This window comes from Sciurus carolinensis, chromosome 5, assembly GCF_902686445.1.
Source record: "Sciurus carolinensis chromosome 5, mSciCar1.2, whole genome shotgun sequence".
Taxonomy (NCBI): domain Eukaryota; kingdom Metazoa; phylum Chordata; class Mammalia; order Rodentia; family Sciuridae; genus Sciurus; species Sciurus carolinensis.
Genome location: NC_062217.1, coordinates 134,056,892 through 134,063,192, shown reverse-complemented (window position 1 = coordinate 134,063,192; position 6,301 = coordinate 134,056,892).

Below are 6,301 nucleotides of genomic sequence, written 5' to 3'. Positions count from 1 at the left end.
TCTTGCCCCCCTCCAACCCCCCATTACGTGTCATCATCCGCTTATCAGTGAGATCATTCGTCTTTTGGATTTTTGAGTTTGACTTATCGCACTTATGATATTCTCCAATTTCATCCATTTGCCTGCAAATGCCATAATTTTATTATTCTTTATAGCTGAGTAATATTCCATTGTATATATATACCACAGTTTCTTTATCCATTCATCAATTGAAGGACATCTAGGTTGGTTCCATAGTCTGGCTATTGTGAATTGAGCAGCTATGAACATTGATGTGGCTGTATCTCTGTAGTATGCTTATTTTAAGTCCTTTGGGTATAGGTCGAGGAGTGAGATAGCTGGGTCAAATGATAGGTCCATTCCAAGTTTTCTAAGGAATCTCCACACTGCTTTCCACAGTGGCTGCACTAATTTGCAGTCCCACCAGCAATGTATGAGTGTACCTTTTTCCCCACATCCTCTCCAACACCTATTGTTGCTTGTATTCTTGATAATCACCATTCTAATTGGGGTGAGATGGAATCTTAGTGTAGTTTTGATTTGCATTTCTCTTATTACTAAAGATGGTGAACATTTTTGCATATGCTTGTTGATTGCTTGTAGATCTTCTTCTGTGAAGTGTCTGTTCATATCCTTAGCCCATTTGTTGATTGGGTTATTTGTATTCTTGGTGTAGAGTTTTTTGAGTTCTTTATATATTCTGGAAAATTAGTGTTCTATCTGAAGTATGAGTGGCGAAGATATTCTCCCACTCTATAGGCTCTCTCTTCGCATTGCTGATAGTTACCTTTGCTGAGAGAAAGCTTTTAGTTTGAATCTATCCCAGTTATTGATTCTTGCTTTTATTTCTTGTGCTATGGGAGTCCTGTTAAGGAATTCTGATCCTAAGCCAACAAGTTGAAGATTTGGACCTACTTTTTCTTCTATAAGATGCAGGGTCTCTGGTCTGATTCCAAGGTCCTTGATCCATTGTGAGTTGAGTTTTGTGCAGGGTGAGAGATAGGGGTTTAGTTTCATTCTGTTGCATATGGATTTCCAGTTTTCCCAGCACCATTTGTTGAAGAGGCTATCTTTTCTCCATTGCATATTTTTAGCCCCTTTGTCTAGTATGAGAAAACTGTATTTATTTGTGTTTGTGTCTGTGTGCTCTATTCTGTACCATTGATCTACCTGTCTATTTTGGTGCCAATACCATGCTGTTTTTGTTACCATTGCTTTGTAGTATAGTTGAAGTTCTGGTATTGCGATGCCCCCTGTTTCATTCTTCCTGCTAAGGATTGCTTTAGCTATTCTGGGTTTCTTATTCTTCCAGATGAATTTCATGATTGCTTGCTCTATTTCTGTAAGGTACGTCATAGGGATTTTAATTGGAATTGCATTGAATCTGTATAGCACTTTTGGTAGTATGGCCATTTTGACAATATTAATTCTGCCTATCCAAGACATGGGAGATCTTTCCATCTTCTGAGGTCTTTCTTAATTTCTTTCTTCAATATTTTGTAGTTTTCATTGTAGAGATATTTTACCTCTTTGGTTAGATTGATGCACAAGTATTTTATTTTTTTTGAGGCTATTGCAAATGGAGTTGTTTTCCTCATTTCCCTTTCAGCTGTTTCATCGCTTGCATATAAAAATGCTTTAGATTTATGCGTGTTGATTTTATAGCCTGCTATTTTGCTGAATTCATTGATGAGGTCTAGAAGTTTTCTGCAGGAGGTTTTTGGATCCTCTAAATATAGAATTATGTCATCTACAAATAGTGACAGCTTAAGTTCCTCTTTTCCTATTCGTATACCTTTAATTTCTATGGTCTGCCTAAGTGCTCTGGCTAGAGTCTCGAGGACAATGTTGAATAGAAGTGGTGAAAGAGGACATATCTGTCTTGTTCCCGTTTTTAAAAGGAATGGTTTTAGTTTTTCTCCATTAAGAATGATGTTGGCCATGGGCTTAGCATAAATAGCCCTTACAATGTTCAGGTATGTTCCTACTATCCCTATTTTTCCTAGTGTTTTGAGCATGAAGGGGTGTTGTATTTTGTCGAACGCTTTTTCTGCGTCAATTGCAATAACCATATGATTCTTATCCTTAAGTCTATTGACATGATGGATTACATTTATTGATTTACGAATGTTGAACCATCCGTGCATTCCAGGAATGAACCCCACTTGATCGTGGTGCACAATTTTCTTAATATGTTTTTGGATATGGTTTGCCAATATTTTGTTAAGGATCTTTGCATCTATATTCAACAAGGATATTGGTCTATAATTTTCTTTCCTTGATGAGTCTTTTCCTGGTTTGGGTATGAGGGTGATATTAGCTTCATAGAATGAGTTCGGTAGGGTACCCTCCTTTTCTATTTCCTAGAATACTTTGAGAAGTATTGGAATGAGTTCTTCTTTGAAGGTCTTGTAGAACTTGGCTGAGAATCTGTCTTGTCCTGGGCTTTTCTTGGATGGTAGATTTTTAATAGCTTCTTCTATTTCATTGATATTGATCTGTTTAAATCGTGTATTTTTCTCCTGGTTCAGTTTGGGAGGAGCATATGTCTCTAGAAATTTGTCAATGTCTTCGGTAGTTTCTATTTTGTTGGAATACAGATTTTCAAAGTAGTTTCTCATTTTGTTCTGTATCTCAGTGGTGTCTGTCATGATATTTCCTTTTGCATAATGTATTTTAGTAATTTTAGTCTTCTCTCTCCTTCTGTTTGTTAGTGTGGCTAAGGGTTTGTCTATTTTGATTACTTTCTCAAAGAACCAACTTTTTGTTTTGTCAATTTTTTGAATAGTTTCTTTTGTTTCAATTGCATTGATTTCAGCTCTGATTTTAATTACTTCCTGTCTTCTACTACTGTTGTTGTTATTCTGTTCTTCTTTTTCTAGGGCTTTGAGCTGTAATGTTAGGTCATTTAGTTGTTGACTTTTCATTCTTTTCTGGAATGTGCTCCATGCAATGAATTTTCCTCTTAGTATCGCTTTCATAGTGTCCCAGAGATTTTGATATGTTGTATCATCATTCTCATTGACCTCTAAGAATTTTTTAATCTCCTCCCTGATGTTTTTTGTTATCCATGTTTCATTCAATAGCACATTATTTAGTCTCCAAGTGTTGGAGTAATTTCCCTTTTTTATTTTGTCATTGATTTCTACTCTCAGTCCATTATGATCTGATAGAACACAAGGCAGTATCTCTAATTTTTTGCATTTCCTAAGGGCTGCTTTGTGGCATAACACATGGTCTATTTTTGAAAAGGTTCCATGTGCTGTTGACAAGAAAGTGTATCTGCTCGTTGATGGATGGAATATTCTATATATGTCTATTAAGTCTAGGTTATTGATTGTGTTATTGAGTTCTATGGTTTCTTTGGTTGGATTTTGTTTGGAAGATCTATCTAGTGGTGACATTGGTGCGTTAATGTTGCCCAGAATTATTGTGTTGTGGTCTATGTGATTCTTGAAATTGAGAAGGATTTGTTTGATGTACAGTGATGCACCATTGTTTGGGGCATAAATATTTACTATTGTTATGTCTTCCTGATTTATGGTTCCCTTAAGCAGTATGAAATGTCCTTCTTTATCCCTTCTGACTAACTTTGGCTTGAAGTCCACTTTACCTGATATAAGGATGGATACCCCCGCTTTTTTACTGAGTCCACGTGTGTGGTAGGTTTTTTCCCATCCTTTCACCTTTAGTCTGTGTATGTCTTTTTCTATGAGGTGAGTCTCTTGCAGGCAGCATATTGTTGGGTCTTTCTTTTTAATCCATTCTGCCAGGCTATGTCTTTTGATTGATGAGTTTAGGCCATTAATGTTCAGGGTTATTATTGAGAAATGATTTGTATTCCCAGTCATTTGGCTTATTTTTGGTTTTTAAGTTGGCTTGGTTTCTCCTTTGAGTGGTTTTTCTCTAAGGTAGTTTCTCCCTTTGATGACCTACATTGTTGTTTTTCATTTCCTCCTCATGGACTATTTTGTTGAGAACATTCTGTAGTACAGGCTTTCTATTTGTAAATTCTTTTAACTTTTGTTTATCATGGAAGGATTTTATTTCATCTTCAAATCTGAAGGTTAGTTTTGCTGGGTATAGGATTCTTGGTTGGCAACCATGTTCTTTCAGAGCTTGAAATATGTTGGTCCCGGCCCTTCTAGCTTTTAGAGTCTGGGTTGAGAAGTCAGCTGCTATCTGTATTGGTCTCCCCCTATATGTATTCTGATGCTTTTCTCTCGTGGCCTTCAAAATCCTATCTTTATTTTGAATATTAGGCATTTTCATTATAATGTGCCTTGGTGTGGATCTGTTGTGATTCTGTGCATTTGGTGTTCTGTAAGCCTCTTGTATTTGATTTTCCATTTCATTCTTCAGGTTTGGGAAATTTTCTGATATTATTTCATTGAATAGGTTGTTCATTCCTTTGGTTTGTATCTCTGTGCCTTCCTCAATCCCAATAATTCTTAAATTTGGTCTTTACATGATGTCCCTTAGTTCTTGGAGATTCTGTTCATGATTTCTTACAATCTTCTCTGTTTGGGCGACTTTATTTTCAAGATTAAATATTTTGTCTTCATTGTCTGAGGTTCTGTCTTCCAAGTGGTCTAGTCTTTTGGTGATGCTTTCCATTGAGTTTTTTATTTGGTTTATTGTCTCCTTCATTTCAAGGATTTCCATTTGGTTTTTTTTTTTGAGAATCTCTATCTCTTTGTTGAAATGATCTTTTGCTTCCTGCAGGTGCTCTTTCAAGCTTATTGGTATTATCATTCATTGCCTGCATTTGCTCTCTTATCTCATCCTTTGCTTCGTGAATCATCTTAATCATGTATAATCTGAAGTCCCTTTATGACATTTCTTCTAACATACTGTCATTGAATTCTATTACTATAGAATCTAGATTTGTTTGGATCATTTTCTGCCCTTGTTTTTTCATGTTGTTCATGTATCTTCCCCTCTAGCAGTGCAGATCTGGGGTATTGCAGATTTCCCCCTATAGGCTTATAGTGGCCCTACAGGTTTCCAAAACCCTTTCTTTAAGGGGAGATCAATATTATCAGTGCCAAAATCAGACACTATGCAATCCTAGACCAAATAGCCCCTATGGGGACAATAACAATAACAAAATTGTCATAATATACAAAATGAGTTCAAATATTATCTTCAGTAAAACAAACAGGTTTGCAATAAGGTCTGCAGTTTCTAATGGAGGACAAAGAGGATGCAGAGGGATGTAGAATGTGGCTGTTAATGGGATAAGAAAAGAATATACAGAAGTTCTAGAAAATAGAAAGGGTGAGAGTGTAATCAAAAGAAATCGGATGTTAGCTTGCAAAAAAGGGAGAAAGAGACTCTGAGGGAACAGGTAAACAAAAGGAAAAGAAAGCATGAAAAGTAAAGAAATAAGAACTTAAATTTTTTAAAAAGGAGAAAAAAGAAAATCTACTGTATAACAGTCATATACTAATGAAACCTCCCAGTGTTCAGTAGCCTGATGCATGAGAGGTACGTGACAATGAGCTTCAAGCCTCCAGCAGGCGTTGCAGGATGGGAATGCCCCACCCAAAGATCGGAGCTATGGCTTCCAGGATTATCCAAGATGGCCGCTATGGCTTCGAAATGTGTTGGCAAATGGGAAGCTGCAGCTCAGGGGTGGACGTGGTCAGCTGGAGGTCCTGGAGATGGGATGCAGTTGGTGTGGCAGGGTTCCTGGAGGTCCGGTGTGTTTGGTGTGGTTGTGGGATCCTGGAGGCCGGGTGCAATCAGTCGGACTGGGGTCCCGGTGATAGGGCGCAGTCAGTTGGTCTGGGGGTCCTGGCGGCAGGGAGCAGTCAGTCGATGTGAGGGCCCCAGAGGCAGGGAGTGATCAGTCGGGCTGAGGGATCCTGGAGACAGGGCTCAGTCAGTCTGGCCAGGGGTCCTACGGGGCCTGGCTGTTGTCTCAAAATGGCGGCAGCCACGTGTAATCAAACCTGCAGGTACTGTAACAGTGAACTTCCAGGCAACAGCAGGCAGCTGGTGCTCCACTGGTGGTTGGCGATCAGTTTGCTGACTGTTGTCGGACGATCGGGAGGTGAACCTTGAGCGTTGGGTGATGGATAGGAGTAAGGCAGGCGATGGACAGGCAAGAGGCAGGCAAATGGCGGATGATAGACACCTGACAGTGAGCAATCTGCTCTCAAAAAAGGCATGGATATGCTGGCAGACTGCAGGTCATCACAGCAGACAAATGGGTAAACACCAGGGGATTGATAAGCAGCAAAAACTGCCTCACCGAGAAACAGATATCCTCTACTTGAAACTGGCATTACAGAGC